We start from the raw sequence: 22,534 nt of genomic DNA on the forward strand, positions 1-22,534 counted from the left end.
TTGTAAAATGGGCTTGTCGTTTGTTAAACATGTGAAACTTTTTCACGTGCAACCATTTATTGAGTAAATTTAAAGTTATTCTTAACTTTATGGTGGAATCTTTTTTATCCCCTACTTAGCACCGGTGAAATCTACCTCCGACTTCCGGCGTGCCGAAAGGGATTTTGTTTTAAATTTAGTAAAGGATGTAAACACGATTAGTAAAGAGTTACTTGTTTATTCTCATTTTTTTATGTGTTAGTTTAAGGCAGTGAAAGAAAAAGAGTTACTTGTTTATTCTCATTTTTTTATGTGTTAGTTTAAGGCAGTGAAAGAGCTTTTGTAAAGTTGTGTATCTCGATACTTGTGGGAGGGGTTAATTGAAGAACTAAGACTGATTTTACCAGTGGAACGATATACAAAGAACTTTAGTTTTATTTATCCCAATGGGTATAAAGGTTGTTTTCTTTTTACATAGTTTAAACAGTTTTAAGCACTTTCTTTCTGTTTATTTTTTCCCACAGTAACTCAGTTTAGGTTAGTACGTGAGATACTCTTTACATCGTATTTTTTTATTTATTTTTAGTATTCTACTTTTTTAATGTAAGACCTGCTACTCCTGATTAGCAATAGTCGGTGAACTGCTATTGCTAATCGATTTCTATAGTTGAACTTTTAATAAAGAATTGTGCAAATATTTTAGTAATTTTATCATTTAAATTCAAACTAAACTTATTCAATACTGCTCCAACTTCGTTGAAGCAGTATTGAATATTGCTGAGGGCTGGCAGGAAGACAGGAACATTGAAATCCAGGCGCAGCTGGATTCATCTCGTGTTGAAACCTGACATTCAGATAATGGTATCTCTGTTATGATTTTACAAGTCAGATTTTACAAGTAGCACGGTATGTAGTGGGTAATCTTAGGCTGCGTTAGATACCCTGTGATCGGTTGCTTATCGACTAAGCGGCTTTGCCTTGCTCCATTGGGTTGCTGAAGACCAGCCGGGTAAAATTTAACAATTACCGTAGCCATTAATTAGCTTCGAAAATCTGTCCTCGATAAAAATGCATGCTTTGTTGGTTAGGTGACGAGCACATATGAAACAGAGAGGCCTGAGCGGTTATTAAAATCTGATTGGAATTGTAAATGCCAATAATCTTGTTCCATAATTACGGCAATGCAACGTAAGGATACAAGAAGGATATTTTTGACGTACAGAGGTGATAGATGCCTTACATACTTAAAATTTGGTTCAAGAGTGCGTAGATGATCTCACTCGAAAGTAGGCTGGTTATTGCAGAGTTTCCATCAGGATTGATCTAACGGTAAGTGTCATGATTGAACCCCCCCCAAATCAAAATGGGATATGGCATGTTCCCTATCGTTGGTTTGCATTGCAAGATAACCTGTAAATTTGCGTAATCCTGTTCAAAGAGAAACTGTATCGTTTTATAACAGTAAAGTTACAGATTTATCTTGTTTTTTTGTGCTTTATATTTCTATAGTCATTAATTTTAAATTTCTTTTTTCTTTTTATTTTTTTTAAAAATAATTCCTTGTATTTACTGTTGGTGATTGTTTAATATTAAAAATTCACATCTAATTTATAATGTTAAAATGGTTTTAACTTTATTCTTTGCAACTTAATCTCAATAGTATTTGCATAATTTATTCTTTATGTATTTTATTAGCATTACAGAAATTTTATTTTTATTTGTTTTTAATTAAAATATTAACAAATATTTAAATTAAATCTATGTAAATAATTTAAAAAGGATGAAAAATATTCCAGAAAAAGATAAACACTAAACAATAAAACTTTTCCTTAAATTATAATAATAATTATCTGTCACTGAATAAACTAGTAAATTTTAATCAATAACTGAACCGTCTTTATCGTATTACTAGCTTATATACCCGCAGTTGCTCGGGGTCATAATTTCTTCAAAGCCCCATCCTTTATTTTTTTTAAATCCTCAATAACTTTCGACAATCATCGACCAGTACATCGCTTGACTGCGATGTACTGGTGTTTGCCCGTGTTTCTTGAAGAAAACGTTTCATTGATTCGCAGATTCAGCCGCCCGTGATGTTCTAGCCGTTGCTGTCGTTGATCATCTGCTTCGTCTGCTCGCAAAAGCTTTGCTTTCTTCGCTTCCAGTTGAATTTGACCGATGGAATTACGATTTCTTTTAGGCATCGTCAAATCACTAAAATTTACATACATCTCAAAGGTAATATTGTCCGAAATTTCACTAAACACTATGATCTGAAATAACTCACTATCATGAAACTAAGTAGCTAAGTTTTATACCTCACTCTTCGATCTTAACTTATGCACTATTAATTTCAGACTGTCGCAATTGATATCTCACACCTCCTTTTAAATTGTTAAAGAACTTACGAGTTCTTCTCTATTGCAATTATACTCCAAATGTACAAACATTACGAAGACGCCAGACTGGTCGAAAAGTTCCAGTTAAAAGATATTCTCTAGTGTTGCAGAATGATCTAGAATAGTTCAAAAAGTTCTACAAATTTAATAGTGTTCGAAAATAATAATAATGTTCTCATCCCCTCAACCATTCTGCCGGGATTGCGACAGCGATGTCTAATACTCCTTTTTGGGCAGTTAGTAAGTAATAGTTTATTATTTTTGGTTAAAATCAATCATGGGGTTAGGAGGAGATGTGGAACAAAAATTCATACATATCCATACACATAAATATGGCTTTTTGTTACTATATATAAAATATGCTAAAGAAAGAGTTGTGTCAATTTATATGACGCCATTAACACAAACCCCCATAAATGTGGTATTGGTGGATATACAATTACCCTTCGGGGGTAAACAGATTCAAGACGATGTTCAAGACGGGGGTAAACATCAAACAGATTTAAGACGATAAAGAAAAAGAAAAATTGTTGAAAGAGCAAAATTGAGTTAAAATTCAAATTCGTTTCAATGGCTCATTGATGCGTCCAGTCGCCACCGTCGTGCCACTGCCGTCAGCCATATGTTATTTCAATCATTATACATATTAATATTTCAATCACTGTAAAGAAGTGGCCCAAAAAATACACTGAGGACACTATTTAGGGTGAAGGGGGCGACTAAATTTATAAATATCAATATTTAAAATTTTTTCGTTTATGTAAATTTAAAAAAATAATATGCTAATAAAATTTCATCATAATTCACCCTCCCCGACCCAAAACGAAATCTTAAATTCCTTTTTGTTTGTTTTACATTTTACAGTGAGTTTTTATTTAGTTTCTTCCATTTAACATAGTTAACGTACACATAAAAAATATTACTTGGAAAGTGATTTTGCTGGTGGGGAAAAGAAAAAGTAAAAAAATTTTTTTTTTTTTTAATTTTTAAAACGTTTTTCACTTATCTTTATTTTTCCACTATTTAAGAATAAATAACCGATGCCAGGAAAGTATAGTTTTTTTATTTTAAATGAAAATTATAAAAGTACAAGGAAAATTCCTAAATATAGTCGACTATAAAGGGAAACAAGTTGAAAATGAAATAATAGAATTAATTTTAGTTGTAGATGATGACTTCCACAACAGAACAATGACTCGTAATAAAAAAATGACAAAATATTTATAAATTTAACATGATTAAATGTTTTAGAAAACAATTATGATATAACTTTGTATACGGTTTTGTTATTGGTGTTCCGTCACTTGTTTAGACAATCTAAATAACTTTATCAAATTACTGTTACTATTATATTATCGGTACAATGAAGTTTAACTAAATTGACACAGCATCCGGTCCGCTTAGTTACATATATCTTCCTCTGATTCAAGTATCTTATAATTGAATTCCTATTAATTTACAGATACAGTGAATTGTATTACATATTATTAGTTCAATGTTACTGATACTTAATAATAAATACTAATCGTATTTTCAAGTTTCGGTTACGTCTTTCATTAAACTTAACTGCAAATAAAATTTATCTTTCACTTTGTTTATACAAATATTTATTACTCATATTGAGTATAATTTTTAATGAATATTTAAGAAGTATAGGTCAAATGAGGTCAATTCTTAATCTTTTTTCAAAAAGTTAATTTGAAAAATAATTACTGTCAATATATTTTTCCTTAGGTGTTATCTGTTAGTACTCCTTTTTTAACAATTTTTAAGGAATTTTGTTTTATTTTAAAAAACTACTGTAGTTCCCCTGTTATCCGCCCCCAGTTTAACCGACTGTCCGTGTTGACCATCAAACCCTCTAAAATTACCGTTTAACCGACTTTTCAGGTTATACGACCCTCTAATTTTTCAACTTCTTATTTTTATTTTTTTTTATTTGATTTAATGTAATTAGACCCTATATAGTAACCACCGGGTTGGTCTAGTGGTTAACTCATTGCAAATCAGCTGTTTTCGAAGTCGAGAGTTCTAAGGTTCAAATCCTAGCGATGGCAGTTACTTTTATACGGATTGAAATACTCGATGTAAATACCGGAGTTCTTTGGTGGTTGAATTTCAATTAACCACATTCAGGAATGGTCGACATGAGACTGTAAAAGACTACATTTACCTTCATACATATCATTCTCATCTATACTTTGAAGTAATACCTTACAGTGGTTTCGGAGGCTAAACAGAAAAAAGGAAGTTGGCCCTGTATACTACAGCACTGTATTAGTTATGTGCAATTTTAATTGAGCTCACATGCAAATTTAAGATTTTTATAAAATAAAAACGATAGACTAGTAGAATTTATACTACTGTATGACATCACGTCTAACTCGTACACTTGTGAGCTAACGTAAACACAAACAAACAATTTCCGCTGTTGTCTCACATTTAATGTCACAACATCGGTACATTAAGCGGTTTTATTTAAAAACGTTTTCAATATGATTATGTCGTAACTGCGTTGCAATATCCAAGTGACTAGTAAAATCATAACATCGGTTGCGGTTTTGAATAGCCGACTATATGATATAAAGTCGGCTGGCTGTATAGAGTGAAAAAACTATTTTATACTGTATGCACGTACGTACATATAAATGCATAGTAAAAAATAACCGCCTTTTAAGTAACAGACATATGTATAATATTTTGTTTGCGTAATTAAATTTTCGTTTAAATTCACTACATTACAGTATTTTTTAAGATCCTTTTTTTATTTTCGTCTATTCAGTTTAGTATAATGAGTTTCTTACGTACCGATAGTGCAAACTTTTTAGTTTTAGTTAACCTTTAACATCCAGTACAGGTTACTTTTTAGCTGTACTTATGATTTCAAAAGAAAACGTATGGTATTTTCGATTGAAGCTTATCTGAAAGCATTAGAACAATTATATAAAGGTCAATCGGTAAAATTATATTAGATTTAGGTGTTGGGGAAACAACGGTTAATAAACAACGGATGATCATAAATCATCGACGAAGAAAAACTTAATTTAGAACAAATATAATGTCGATGAGACAGGGCTCCTATATAATTCTCTGCCAAGTAAAACGACGATCGTTCGGGATGAACATACTGCTCTAGGATATAAACAATCAAAAATCCGGATAATTATGGCTGTCTGCTGTAATGCAAGTGGTACACGTAAACTTCCACTCTTTCTAGTACGAAAGTACAAAAATCTGAGAGCGCTGGAAAACATTAACAAAAATACGTTAACTTATATTAAATAAACCTTAATAAAGATACGAGCTCTGAATATTATACAGCACAAAAAATGCACGGATGAGTGTTTTATTATTTAAAGAATAGGTCCATTATGAATTTGTCCTAAAGTAGAAAGACAACTAAGAAAATTAAATTTATCTGAAAAAGCTGCACTATTTCTAGACGAATTGTCGTGTCATCCTTCTACCGACGAGCTTGCAGAAAACAATATTAGGGTTCAGTTTCCACCGCTTATAAAGCTCCTTGATCCAGTCTATGAATCAAGAAGTGGACAGTATACACTACATTTTTTTTTTGATGATTTTGCCACATAAGTTTGAAGATTGTTCGTGGGATATGGAAATGGAATTTTTGTAGCGTATGAAAAAAGCTATGCTATTGTTTCAGTATCGGTACAACAACTTAAATACTGGATTTTACTGTACAAAAAATACTCTTATTCATAAAAAAGAATCTTTTGTTTAACCGACATTTTCACTTAACCGACCGAGTCTGTTAACTACTGTATTATAAAAAACAACTTCATATTCTATTAGTCATAGAGATTTTTCTATGAATATTCCTGAAAAGGTATTCAACAAATCATTATAATATATACAAAAATACCACAGTACGTTATTTCCTATAAGCGCTGTGTATGTAGTTTATTATTCAAAACGACGTAATAAATTTTATATTTTAGACGTAATAGATATTTAATCAAATTCTTATGGTCAGAGTTTTGAAAATTTTAATTTCGGTGTAAAACATTTCTAAGTACAGCTAAACAACCAATAAATACCTTCGTAATGAAAAAAAAAATACAATGGTTCTAAAAAATTACTGCCGATAATTTCTTTCACTAAGTTTCAAAGAAGAAAAGATTAGAAGCTTTTGAAATGTGGTGCTATAGGAGAATGTTAAAAATCAGATGGGTGGATAAAGTGACAAATGAAGAGGTATTGCGGCAAATAGATGAAGAAAGAAGCATTTGGAAAAATATAGTTAAAAGAAGAAACAGACTTATAGGCCACATACTAAGGCATCCTGGAATAGTCGCTTTAATATTGGAAGGACAGGTAGAAGGAAAAAATTGTGTAGGCTGGCCACGTTTGGAATATGTAAAACAAATTGTTAGGGATGTAGGATGTAGAGGGTATACTAAAATGAAACGACTAGCACTAGATAGGGAATCTTGGAGAGCTGCATCAAACCAGTCAAATGACTGAAGACAAAAAAAAAGTTTCAAAATCATTTGCAGGACGATAATCTTCTCGAGGAAAGGAGCGTCTTTATTTTTCATGTCTATACTTTTGTTTTGTATTTTCATTTTTATATATTTTTATTACATTTTTAATTTTTTTTTTATTATGAGTTTTAAAGTATTTATTATTTTGGTTTTTATTGTTTATTATCTTGCATCATTTATATAATACAGTTAGTTATTTATTAATCGGTAATAAGCACTGAAAAATTCCTTTAAGCCTACACAATGTTTTTTTGTAAAGGCTTTTTCTGAATTAGGAAACTATTAAAGTTCATCTGGTTTTAGATAGTTCAAACTTTCAAATCATCAAACGTTACATACTTTATTTAAAGAAAAATAATTAAATTCATATGAAAAGAAGTTTTTATAAAATAGGTTAACAAAAAAAAATTAAGGTAAAGTACTTTTAGTGAGCGAACTCTGAAAATAATTTTTTCTTATGCCTAAATTAACAGGCTTAAAGGTCAATAAGTAGTCCTTATAAGAACATATTTTTAACATATCTATTATCTATTTAATGGAAAGACTCCTACCTCGCTGCTGTGGGAAGCTACTTGAGAGTTATGGCTGGCCATCAGCCAATTAAAGCTCCAAGCGCTTTAATATTGGTGGACAGGTACTTTCTGGCATTCAGCGACCTAGGCGTGGTAGCTGAATTGCTGCCTTGAGATAAATTTAATTTATTGAATATCATATATATTTTAGTAGTTGGCTGGGTGCGCCTACCCATTTTAGAATATATGACAAGTGAGCGGTGGAACACGAAGCAAGTGGTGTGGCACCATGCTTAGTTCGCTCACGTAATGAGGTTAGCTGTAGGAGCTAGTTAGGACACTGTTCTAACTAGCTCGTTGACTAGTAACTAGAAAGCATTGATCATTACGAATTTGAGAAACGTTTTAAGAATGTCGTCGAAAACTTTACGGATTTACATCAGACACAAAACGTCACCAGGGTACTGGGTCGGAAAATAATTAAAAACAGTTTCCAGTTCGATATCTTCAATTTATTAACGAATAAGTAATTTTTCCGACAAAAACTTCAGATCTCAGGAATGGTCCAACTAAGACTGTACAAGACTACACTTTATTTACACTCACACATATCATCCTCATTCATTCTGTGAAATAATACCTGAATGGTAATTCCCAGAAGCTAAACAGAAAAAGAGATCAAGGCTATAGGAAAATTTTGAGATGTTATAATGGTAGCCCTGTTAGCCTCAACCCAAAAATTTGTGTAACAGCAGTTCAAACCACCGCACCAGTTTTTACATTGTTGCTGAGGTGTGTTAAGTTAATTTATTCCAAAATAAGCTATGTTCAATGTTCACAAAAAGCACTATTTTGTTGCAGGCTGAAGTAAATCACATAATTTTAATTCAATGTGCATTTCTACGTGAATATGGGAAAGAACAATCGCATGAGAATAATATACGACATTGGTTCAAACAATTCGAAGAAACTACATCTGTTTTCGAGGAAAACTCGCAGACAACAAATATCAAAGGAAACTGTTGAACGAATTAGAATCTGCAATTAGAAGTCCTAACAAATCTACCTCTCGTCGAAGCCTCGAGTTAGATATTCCAAAAACAATTCACAAAGTTTTACACAAAAAATTGAAATTACATGCATATAAAATCCAACTACTGCAGCAATTAAAACTTGATGATGAAGAAAATCATTTCAATTTCGCTGTTTAATTTTCCAAAAATTAATGAAAACGAATAATTTTTAGACGATATAATTTTTTCGGATGATGTCATATTCCATATTAATGAAAGTCACGGATGAAGTCACATTCCGTATTAACAGGCACGATTAACGAATATGTGGATCTGAAAACTCACATATAATTTTTTTCTAGAAACGACACGTCAGGCCTAAAGCTACAGTTTGGTGTGGTATGATGAAAAATTGTGCTGTCGGCCTTTTTTCTTCGCTGAAAATATTTATGGAACTATTAATGGAAATATTTATCTCGATATGTTAAACAACTACTGCTTTTTCCAACTGGGTGAATCTATACAACGAATTAATTTCCAACAAGATAGCGTAATTCCGAACTTTAATGCATTCGTCAGCCAGTCTTTGAACGGAAAATTTGAACAAATCGACACCCTGGCCACCAAGGAGTCCAAACCTGACACCTTGTGATTTTTATCTTGTGGGGTTATTTAAAAAAAACAAAACATTGTTTATTTTCAAAAAATACGCGACCTGTCACTTAAATGAAAGGTTTAATGAAGCAGTTATAACCATAACAGAAGATATGTTAATTCGGGTATGGGCAGAAACTGAGTATCGATTGGACATTTACCGAGCGACTAATGGTGCAGATGTTGAAATTTATTAGTTATGTAAAAAACTGTTTGAGATGATAAAATCGATAAATAAAATGTAAGTATTTCTGTTTTAATTTAATTCATGTTAAATTTTTAATAAAAAGAGGGAACAACAGCCCTGTGGGAATTGAGTAAAAGGCATTCACAAAATCTACGGTCATGTTTTTAAAATTCATGGTCAAGCCATTTAACCTCTTTCTTATCTATAACAACTTAATTTTTTCTCCCTAATACTAGCCTACAATCAGAGTATTAGAGATAATATTATCAACAGAACATTGAAACGTTTCAGTAAAACGTTTCCTAATACAAATGTGCCAATTATTATTTTTTATAAATAAATGAATCTATAATTTTCTTCGATAGTGTAATTTATTGGCATTTAGCCAACTTTGCAGTGGTAGAATATCATAAATATCCCAAGAGGGTTTCCAGAAAATCAATCAGTTTAACATAAATAATGAATAATTTATATTATTTGTATTTACGAATTACAATCCGTAATTGTTTAACTATGATAAGTTACGTGATATAATTAATTATAGTTAGTATTAATTTAAATAAATTACATTAATTTTATCAGGATTATAAATTCCCAGTGATTCTACCTCAAACCGAGTCAAACGATTATCGTATCCAAAAAGATAAAATTTAATTAAATATTTTCTTTTATACTCTAAAAAATATCTTTACAAAAAATTTATTTGAAAATAAAGTTAAACACTTTAAAAGTTTAAGATTATTGCGCGGAAAACTATGAAGTCACAAAAAAAAATTCTACGCACAATACAATAAAAGAATTCAATAGAACATTCTTAGATCTAACGTAGTTTAAAGTTGCAAGGTCGAATTAAATTCTACTATAACTTTTCCAAACACTTGACTTGAATAATACAATTCTGAATTCTCTTCTTGTAGTAGTTGTTTGAAATTCAATCATCTAAAATCTAAAATCCAATAAGGTTTACAAAATTGGTACCTTCTAACCGTAATATAATAAAACAGAAAATATATTTATATTTATTATCCTTTTTATTATATTATTACTGACACAACATATATAGACTCTTTCTGCGATAATAAAAACATATTTATTTTTAATTTCCAGTAGTTTTTACATTTAAAAAATATAAGTTTTTAATATATTCACGTCTGGTATTGCGTAAGCTTCTTTTTATAATTCTTGTGATATTAAAAATAGTCTTCATTTTGATATTCCTAAAGTATATCAAAGTTTATTTTTGTTTCGTTTTTCTGTTTCGTATTGTGTGTTGAATTCACTTTTACCTTCCACGGATAGGTGGTTCTGTTCCTTTGTTTAGTTAGGAAGTATTCTAAAATGATAAATTTTTGGTTTTAATTTTATGATTTTAATTTATTCAAAGATCTGAAAATATTATGGGAGTTGGAAAGTTAAAAAAGCACCTCAAAAACGTTTGGAATTTTAAAAACAGATTAATCGTAAGAAGATCGTTGGTTATTCAAATGATATAAACTAACGTAAATTTAAACACGTAGCCCTTTATTATTCTTCTGGCTTATAAATCGTTTACATATACAGAAACCTACGTCTTTAATTGTTAGTGCACTTACAAAATTTATGAATATCATTATTCAAAAATTCTGAAATCTAAAAACAGTATGACCAGATATTTTTGAATATCAATGATGTTTCTTTTTAATGTTAATATATTTATTTTACTGAATATCTTCAACTTCCTTCTTTAAAGCAGTAAAACTTTATTTTTATTTACTTCTTTATTTTGTGCAGGCTCTACAAAATAAATGGAATATAATGATGCAGTATATAATGAATAATTCTAGTTAATGGATTCTTAAGATCTTAGCTGAAATATAACCACCACTTCCTTGGGTAACGTAAGCTACAACCGGTAAATTTTTACTGATGAAATCATGGATATGTTCATTAGCAGTACCTCACTATTTTTAAAGAGCAGTAAACAGTTACTACATCATACAACAGGTTATTTCTATTTTTAAAGTATTTATTTTCCGTGAACTTAAACTGGAAACTATAAATATTTAATAATCATTTATTATTCCATTAAATCAATGAATTTCCATTAAAACGAGAAATAGATCAAAGAGTACATTTAAGAAAAAAATTCCACAACTGTCTTCTTTTTCAGTTTACATTAGTTCTTAGCTCACTATTTTCTAGATTTCTCCAAAGTTCTCTAACTTTAGTTCCAAAGATTGAACTAAATTTTTTTATTCGTAAAAATCGGTAATATCATTAATTCATTATTTTTGTTGTTGTTTTTTTTTAATAAAATTATGACAATTTGGAATGCAATACTGAGAAAAGTGCATATTTGTTTATTTTTTCCCTGCTAGCATTTGTTTATCAGGAAGGATCTATTGCTAGGATTCATTTTTCGTTCTATGAATCAGATTCATAAAAGAAGTTAAATTATACTATCAGAAGAAGGATTTTTTTTAAATATAGGATTTAAAAAGAATTCAATGAAGGATAAGTTTTCCATTCAACACTTATTGTTTTTTTTTTTAATTTTTTTTAGTTTAAAAACATTGTTTAAAATTTAATTGTTTTAGCGTAATGATATTTATAATAATAACGAATATGATTCATATAATTTTACTCTTACATGTTAGTATTCATTAAAAGTGATTAAAATAAATAAGAAATGAAAAAAATTGAAATAACCTATATTATGTAAACCAGTGTTGCAGTCATACCTCTTCCGCTTGGTAGAAATTTAATGTCTTTTTAAAAAAATTTTTTATTTTATTTTTTGAGCTATGATGGGATCGTAGCTCTAGGCTATGCTGCAATTTTTCTGTTTTTTTTTTTTTTTTTTACTGGGCACCGAAATTAGTGTCATCAGTGCCCGGACGGGATACTTATATAAAACATAAATAAATATTAAAAATTAAATTAAAAACTAAAAACCCAAAAAGCGAAATAAATCTACAATTAAGTGTTATATCTATAATCTAAATTAAAACAATAAAATTACCATCTGCCACACGCCAGGTGATATAAATAGTTGAAAATTACTACCGAATACTGAAATAATTGAAAATAAACGGATGACCGTGAGAAATCGTAAATGATTACATAATATTTTTTCATTGTTTCCCAACAAACTTTGCATTTCAGCTTCTACTTTAAATAAGAGAAAGCTGAATATGGTAATCTATCAAAAATGGGGTATGTATATTTTACATTTCTTGATTTTTCATTACCCAGAGACCCAAAAAAAAAACAAAAAAAAAATTAGAGAGAGGAATGTTCGTATAGACAAGTGTTCTGTTCAAGTGTTAGTGTGTTTGAAGCTTAATAAATTTTGACAAGATAAAACCATTCTGATGAAATTTTGTACAGTAACTCGTTTATATGGAGCAATTTGTTGCTAAAATTTTGGGGTCAATATCTCTAGGGAGTGGAGTAGATAGTTTTTTTGTGGTCAATTTTCTCAAAATTCTTCAAACGTAACCACAATTTATATTAAGCTCAGTATATGTGTGGGTGCTTATTTTACCATTTTAAAAAACTTTTCCCCAAAATTCCACCTTCCTCAAAAGTCGAAAAAAAGTTAACTTTTTTACTGCATATTTTTTAATCGAAACTTTTTTTATACCTTCCTAGGTATAGTAGTAGTGCGAGTGACTCATAAAAAATACTTTGGGGGAAATATTGCATGTGAGGAAGCCGATCAAAATTTAAAAATATCGATTTTTTTTTAATTTTTAAACCGTTTTTATTTTACCTATTGTATTTTATCATTATTTTTTAATCAAATAAGAATAGATAAGCAATAAATAGAAATATCAGGAAAGCATTACAACTTATTTTTAGATTTTTTAATTTAAATAATATTTGTCAATTTACCTATTTTTTTAATTAAAATTATTTTTTTTTTAATTAACAACTATAATTGACGTACAGCATAATTTGATGAAATTCAATTTAAATTTAAAAATTTCATAATAAAAAATATTGAACAAATAAAAAGAGAATCTTTTTGTGTCCTTTTACAGGATATATTTTAAAAGAGAAAATATATTCGTAGTATAAACAAAAAAAAATGTCATACGTACGGATCTTGAAACAAATTGTAAATAATACAAAAATATTAACTTTTTGCAAGGTATAAGAGTTATTTCCATTAAGCTTTATCTTTTATCAGAAAAAAATGAGTACGAGTATATTATTAAAATCCAAAATGATGGAAATACTTTCTTATATGTATTATTAAATATGAATGAATAACTAAATTTTTTTATGAAAAAAATATCTAAACAACAGTATTTAATTTTATTAAATATTTTGTATTTATTCAAATAAAAATTTCATTGAAATTTAATTTTAAAAGTTATTATAATGTTATCAAATGAACATAATTAAAATATTTCAAAAAGTTATGTATTTAATAAAGCTTTAAAATTTCATTAAATATTCTCTTATCATCAATGCAAGTTAAGCTGTACAGACTACAATTATATTAAATTTTCAAAGAAAAACAAATAAATTTTACTCGTATGCGTTTACTTATACGTATGAACAGTATAAAGTTTCTACTTCAACTTCCATTTATTAATGTATTATAAATGATAAAAATTATAAAGTAAAACTACGTTGCGGTATAAGTACGTATATAGAAAAATAAATAAAATCAAAATCATATAATTTGAAATTGTAATAATTAAGCATTTCACTACAAACATTTAAAAAAGGATGTTTTCAGATAATTAAGAAAACGAATATTAATTATGTAATTTAATATTTTTTTTAAAGAAATACCAAACCGAATTTGTAATAAAACTGTTTTATAACGTTCTTTTAATCATTACTTCGAATTACGAGATATTACCGGATAATTTTGTGTTTGGTTGATTTAAATTAACATTTTAACTCTTACAGATTATATCATACAAAATAAAATTAAGGTTTATATATCCCATTTTTCCTCAATTTCCCTCAATTAAACATGGAACAAAAAAAAAAGAAAATATTCTTCCATAATGTTACTTTACTTTTTGAACACTGTTAAATTCTCTTTATGGATATTCAAGACTTTACTCATTAGTTTTTAAACAGAACATCTCTTTTATTTTTGCGTTGGTCGCTTTTGTATAGGTAAAGCAAATGGAATTTTTTTTGAAGGAATATCAGTGACATATCACTGGTTAATAATTGACTATTGTAGCATAAAATATGTACTCTAATATTATTCTGATGATCAGTTTTTTACGTGAGCATTTAAGAAAATTAATTATAAAATTGAGCCTTAGCTTACGTTTGATAACATTCTACATTATTTCCTTGCATATGTTTCTTTCGAACAGTTTTTTTTTTTATATACGCATAAGCAGAGTTTTTTGTTTGCTCATCTATATTTTCAATAAAATAAAACTATAAAGTGTATCTTTCTGTAATAAAAATATATAGTACTTCAAAAAAAATCACACTAAAACTAGATTATAATTCTTTATCAATTTTTTAGTTTTAACTTTTTAAGTCCGTGCCTAATTTATATTGAGTAATTTGTTTTTTTTTTTTTTTTAATTTGTCGTTGAATTCCACTAGGCAAAATTAAAAAAAAAGAGATTTAAAAGTATTATCTCATTGCTTTTGGTTTGTTTTTATTTGAACAACTTTTTCATTAATCTAAAAATATATTTTTTATCTATGATTACGTTGTTAAAGACATCATTTTACATTGTACATAGTAAAACGTGAACAGTGAAGAAATCTAACTAATGATTTTATGTATTGTATACATAATCTATGTAGTTTTTTCTTTATACTTTACATGCAATTTTAATAAGACTTAAGCAATTTTTTTTTCAATCTAATTCAGGGATTCTTTTAATCGATAACCGAGTTAAATTAAGTACACTATAGTTAAGTTAAGTACACTTAAGTACATTAATAATATAAATATTCTACTTACAACGGCTATAATAAGATTTTGTTTCTTCGAAGTGAATGGAATTTTATGTTTCTTGCAAAACTTGTATATTTCACCAAAAGTTATATTGCACAATCTTAACGCCGTTTTATTATTTATTTAAAGCGTAATCAATAAATTTATTTAACTTTTGTGTCATTTTTGTTTTAACCTATTTTCCACGTTTTACGTACCTCAATTTCTTTTATTTGCATTTAGTATTTTCCTTGAATACATTTTAATATTTATTTCTTTAAAAAAAATTAAATTAAGATGTCCTGTGTTCACCTCTCTCAGTTAAAATAATACTTTTTAGAAACTACCTCAAACAATAAAAGGAAAATTTTTGCCCAATGTTTAAAAAAGACCCGAATATTCCTTTAACAAGTTTTCATTCTCTCCCACTTCTTTGTTCTCTCTATTATCTATGCCTCAGGCAAAACTTTTAGCTTATTCTCTTTAGTTTTTTCTTCTACCAGGAGTACTGTATTCCGGTAAGAAAAAAACAGACTAGATCTATAATTTATATTCCATAACACTTAATTTTTCCTCGAGTTAAAAAAATACTATAATTTAAGATAACGGTGAAAATTAAATTTACCTGAAACTTTACCAACAAAATGTACAAATCAATCAATTATGACCTTTCAGCTTTTTTAACTGCCTCCAACTTGACAGTCTATTTTTTTTTTAATTATATTAAAGTGTTGTTATACTAAATGATTTTTGTTTTAAATTAAGGTAATTCATTTAAAACGGGCCAGCTCTAGTTAATTGAGTGAGCTTTTGTGTATAAGAAAAAAAAATGAACGTATAAAAATCCCTTTCTGCACGCCGGAAGGCGGAGGTAGATTTGCCCGGTGTTAAGTAGGGGATAAAAATGTTTTTCCACCTTAAAGTTAAGGAAAACGTCAAATTTACTCAATACGACAATGATTACATGTAAAAAAAAGTTTGACATGTTTAGCATACGACAAGCCCCTTCCTTCTTCTTACAATTCCAGTAATATTTCGGTCATCCTTTGCCTTGCAAAAATTGTTTCAGACAAAATGTTTAGGTTATGTTTAGAGGACTAACGATCACTTTAACCTGAATCGATAATGTGCCTATTAAGGGAGTTATGATTCATTTTTGTACAGAAAATCCCATTTTTTTCACCTTCTGGGCCAAAGATTGGTGATATCAAAAAAACTTTACTTAAGTAAGTTTAAGCCCTTATCCAAAGAATAGTAGGAATTAAACGAATTCGATATTTTACTTAATAAAAAAGTTATAGTGATATTTTGTTTTTTCGAAAAAGCTCTCTCATTTCCACCCCTATGGTCCGTCCGATTTTGGCCGTTAATTAACTTGACCGAGATTGTGGGACAAGTTGTTTTTAAAGTACAATTTGAAAGTGATTCCTGGAAGTGAAATCATGGTAACTATTACAATTGGTAGCTTTCTTATGAAATGAAAATTATACAATGGAAAGCCTACTAACTAATCAAAGATATTTGCATAAAAAATAACATCTCAATAAAAGTCAATATCAGGAATTACAAAACCGTAATCAAACCAGAAGGCCTATGCACATCAGAATGCATCTTCGGTTTGAAATCAGTTGAAGTAAATGCAATAAAAAAAAAGAAGAATAATCTTGAGAAAAATCCTAGAACCAGTAAAAACAGCCAAAAACAAATACAAATTCAGAAGCAATAAAGATATGTACAAATACAATGAAACTAAAAAATGTCAGATTACATCAGAAAAAAAGAGTCGAATTTTTCGGCCACTTTATAAGAATAATCGATAATAGGCTCACAGAACAAATATTCTACCATATTTACTACAAAAATAACAGAAATCAATGAATCTCAGTAGTTCAAAAAAATTTAAAAGAAATGAAGATATCTGATGAAATAGTACAAGATAGAGCAAGCTCAGAAAATTTATGCAAGATTTCAATTTTTTCTAAGAGAAAAATAAAAAAGAAACCAGCATCTCGTTTGAAGAAAGAAGGAAAACTTCATGGAAAAGAATGAAGAAATACTGGAATACCAGGAAAGAAAACATCCAGAAGAAAGAAAAGTGAACGTTAAATATTGCTTTGCAAGGTCCTCAGTCATAAACTCAAAAAAAAGAAATGAATAGTGTCTGGAATGTCTGGAAACGGTTTAATTATAGAAAACTGAGTGTGACCAAGTTACCAGAATAAACGTAGTTCATTACTGTACAAAAGAAACTTCTCTGAGTTGTATTTGAAATTACTGTCGGCCATCTTGGATCAGTCATATTGAATTCAAATATTTTTTTAAATAAGAGTTTATGATGGTAATATTATACATGATTTCGATAACGATGAATCAGCTGTTCTTTTTTCTTAGAAATTTCGTAATATCGTAATGATAAATTTCGTATAATTAAATAACCAGAAGAGATTCTGGAAAACGGTTTGCAGAAAGTGTAACTACCCTTCTTTCTTCCAAAAATTATTTATCTTGCATTGTGGTTAAGGACGGTCGTTTTACCCAAATATGGACACTTTAATGATCAATATTTAAAGCACGGATGAAGCTACCGATGCGGGATTTTACTAAAGTTTTTTCCCTTAAAATCTACTTTGAAATCATGTGTAATATGACAATGTTACCATTTTAAAAAATAAAGTGAATTCAATGTGTCGATCCAGGATGGCCGAAAATAATTTCAAACACAACTGAGAGTAGTTTGTTTTATAAAGTAATCAACTACGTTTATTTTTGAAGCGTAGTCACTCTCAGTTTCTATAATTAAGCCTTTTCCAGACTTTCTGGTCACTTTGTATATATATATATATATATATATATATATATGTTTTTTTTTTGTCTTCAGTCATTTGACTGGTTTGATGCAGCTCTCCAAGATTCCCTAGATAGGGAAACTAGATAGGGAATCTTGGAGAACTGTGTGTATATATGTATACATACATATATATATATATATATGTGTGTATGTGTGTGTGTGTGTATATAAACTATATATACTTTAAGTTTTGGTGCTAGATAATCATCATTTAAGATGATGATAAGTAATCTCATGCAGTTTCTGTATCGTACCATGGTGTATACAGAATGCTTATAAATAAATCAACAGTATATACAAGCTGCATTTCTAATATTTTTTGGCCTATATATTTTTAAAAGTAATATTTTTAATTTTCATTCTTTAATTATGTATATTTTATAAATAATTGTGCTGATAATGAAGCTGATGCTCTGAAAATATTTCAGACAAAGAGGTACGTGTCCTTACTTTTTATGAACTGTATCTGATAATATAAAAATATTATTATTATTTTTTGCCTGAAAATGAAAGATCCTTTTCATATGATAAATAGTTTTAAAAATTGCACCCTAACATAACAATACAAAATATTTTGTTAATTACGTAATTTTAAAATTTGCTCAACATTAATTTTTTTAAAATAATTTTCGTTCAGTATTTTCTGTTTCTTTAGAACTCATATGTTGAAAAATTATATTGTTACACTCATATTGTGAATAATTAATAAAAATATAATTAAAATTTGCAAATTATTTAAATAGATTTTTTAAATATCACGTTTGAAATATAGTGAATTATTCTGATGTTAGTACAATCTATTGCTGGGTAATAAAACTATTATTTTGGTACCAAAATATATTTTAAAATATAAATTATAAATTTTTAATAATTTTATTTTAATTTAATTTAATATTTTCCTAAGATAATCATTTAAAATATTGTTTTGTTAATTACTTCAGAAAACGAAAACATTAAAACGTTGAAATATAGAATAAATAATAATTTGAATAAAAAATCGAATATGATAATAACTAAACAGTAAAAGCAGATAAAGTAAATATTCTTGTTATTATACTAATAAAAATAATTCATTTTTAATAATAAAACTTAATAAAAAAGCAAAAAAAGGTAAAAAAATGTTTACCGTCGATAAATTAATGTAGATCGTATTCAAGAAAATCAACAAAAAATTGTAAAAATAACAATCTATGAATTCTCTACATAAAATCTCTTAGATTTTATCTACCTTTTAAAATTTAAACCTAAAAAATACTTTTTATATTAGAAAATTAAATAATAACGAATCTTATTTCAAATGATATTACAGCAATGTATACAAGACGTAAATATTAAAAATTTAGAAACACAACTGCCAAAAAAAAAGAGTTGCTCTTTAATGTAGAACAATTACTAAAACAGAATAATTAAAGAGCGTGTGGATGGCAATTTTGTAAAAATAATTATTTTTTATTTCTTATGCTTAACATATATATATATATATATATATATATGTAAAGCATACTATATTTGACATAGTATGCTTAACTTATGCGTAAGAATATTCTTAATAAGAATATATATATACACATAGCCTATGACATTCCCAGTAATGTTAGGATATCAACGTGGAGTCATAATCTAAATCGGTTCAGCCATTGAGCTGCTACGCTGGATCATATATACACACATACATACACCCTAAATACATTACACACCTTTTTGGGCAGTCGTGTAAAAACACCAATAAGAACACGTATGAGATACGAGGTTTCCGAATCGTTCAGAATGAAGCGTTGAAATGCGAGTTATTCAAAAACGACTCATTCATCTTATAAAAATTTTTAATTTATTGAGATGTGTGTATATATATATATATATATATAGCCTATGACACTTCCAGTTACGGGAGAAATTTTTACGCGGGGTCATACATCTAAATCGGTTCAGTCGTTAAGCTGCTATGGTGGAACAAGCATACATATACCATAAATACATTACACTCCGTTTTGGGCAGGTGTGTCATAAAAATACAATTGCATTAAACGTTAAACATACTGGCAACAAATATATACTTAATAAAATTACGCAATCAAAGTAATCATTAATGTAGTAATATAATACTGCTAAAAGTGATCAAAATTACGTTAATTAATAGTAATTACAATTTTGGGAATGGCGGTTTATCTGTAAGTAGCATAATCTCCGAAGTATTTTGTAATAAACTGAAGACGTAATCACCAATAAATTACTAGAAAATATTCAAAAGTTAAATTTAGAATTGAATAATATGTTTTGTTGATATTATGGTGATACATAATAAATAAATCAATCTATTTCAGGATATACTGCATATAAACAAAACGTTTTTGAAAATAAATATTTAAAAAAAATACTATGAAAAGAGAAAGTAATAGTATATTTCAATTTAATTTTTATATCCAAAAGCTATATAATTTTTTATATTAAATAAAGAATTTAATTTATAAAAATCATAGAAAGCGAAAATTGTTATAATATAAAGAACTCAAAAAAAATTAATCAATAATAATCAATTTAAACAAAAAATTTAAATGAGTAAATTAAAGGAAACACAATGTTTACCTTACTTTAAATTATTATTCCAACATAATTGTCTTTTTTTTTTTAAATTAATTATAAAATTGGTTTGAAAACTTACAACATAAAATTACGTAATAAATGTGAAAAAACTAATATTTTATTAAAGCCAACATCTAAAAAATAAATAAAGAGAATAGGACAACTATAAAATATTCTAAAAAAAAAAAAAACATAAAAAGTAAATTAATTTTAATTTATAAGCCGGTCGAAGCTCGCTTTGCTCACCCGACCGTCTAGTTCTGGATCTCCGGGGTCCAGGTCGACTTAGGTAAACCCCGAACCGACTCGAGATATTCCCCAGTGCCACGGGGCCTACCCCAGAGCCGTAGAGCTTCCTTCACTCGCCATTACTGTTTTGTCAGAGGCCCCGAACCCGGGAGGACCCCGCATGTTCATTACCTACATGGTTGTGAGAATAATACTGATAAACAACAATTTAAGTATTCAGGCTTTGTAAAAAAGAAACTAATTTACAAAATAAAGAATAGTAGTCACTATGATAACAAAAGTACACATTCCTTTAACGACGAAAAATTATAATTTATTTCTGTTGCCATGGTGACAAATATAATAATGAAATAGAATTATTAATTTTTTTCTTCTTTAATGAATAACTTTAAATCATAACTTCACCCGGAGGGAGACTACGACCTTGGTTTATGGCTTATAAACTTCCTTGGGATAACGCAAATGTACATTGTAAATCTGAAAAAAATCAGTTGGTTGGTTCTCGCGTGATGAGAGAACAAACAAACAGACAAACTTTCGGTTTTATATGTAAGAAAAAACTATTATATATTTTTTATGAAATAAATATAAATTCACAAACACCAACCCACATGCGCGCATGCGCACACACACAATTCCAGAAGATTTTACTTCTTATGTGATTCGCTTCTAACAAAATGTATCAGATTTGATGTGAACTGTATTTTGAATGCTCGGAAATAAATAGAACTATTAGCTTAACCTACTACTGTTTTAAACTCTATTCTTTCCGAGTATCTTTATAGGTACTTATATCTCTACTCTACCCTATGCTTATGCAATTACTGTGCATGAGATACTTACATCTTGCCTCAAAGTTCTACTGAATAGCTTATTACATATTTGGCTATAACCAGATATCTCACTTATATTTCAGCATCTAGACATCAGATTATAACTAAAGCGTGTGAGTTTGAATCCTTATAATGAATATTGCAATACGGGTTGTTCTTGTTAGGGGTATAAAAGTGTATATTTTCTGGAATAAATGTCCATTTTTATGGAAATATTACGTATAAAATAAAATGAAATGAATGGATACAGGTGAAATATTAATTTTTTTTTGTTATAAAAGTGCTAAGAGCTATCAGTTATACGTGCCTAACTTTAAACCACTTACAATTTTATCGCAGTTCACTGGCTATAAATACTTGAAAATGTAAGGCAAATTAAAACGTATTCGACTATAGAAACGAGAATTTTATGACATGGAAAAAGCAATATATTTTATTTCTAAATTTCACATTTTTATAATAATATGAATAACATTATTTTTTATTATTAATAATATAAATTACACTTATATTTCCTGGTATTATATGATTTTTATTCTAAATATATCTAAGATAAATATTTTTAAAACATCCTTTTTTTGATTAAAATGAATTTATTATCTCAAGAATGTGCAAGAGTGAACTTATATTTGTAACTATGTGTCCGTGTTTTTACACCTATAGGTGTAACTAAAATGAGCTGTAACTGTCTTCAGTTTATAATAAAGATATATCCCTAGACCCAAAATAAAGTTTCTAATTTGCCTTAACGGTTAAGATGAAGTAACTTCTTTACCTAATTAAACATTTTCAAAGTATTAAGGTATAGATAAATACCACTTAATCAAATTGTTTTCTAAAAGATTTGTAAATAATCAA

At 28.2% G+C, this 22,534-nt stretch overlaps 1 protein-coding gene across 3 annotated transcripts in view; it reads right to left on the reverse strand.

The window, feature by feature from the left end:
• Positions 1 to 22,534, reverse strand: part of Oct-TyrR (Octopamine-Tyramine receptor) — a 1,169,363-nt gene that overhangs the window by 1,068,143 nt on the left and 78,686 nt on the right. The gene's annotated exons all lie outside the window — the stretch shown is intronic.

This window comes from Lycorma delicatula, chromosome 5 (assembly GCF_047948215.1).
Source record: "Lycorma delicatula isolate Av1 chromosome 5, ASM4794821v1, whole genome shotgun sequence".
In the NCBI taxonomy this organism is placed as follows: Eukaryota; Metazoa; Arthropoda; class Insecta; order Hemiptera; family Fulgoridae; genus Lycorma; species Lycorma delicatula.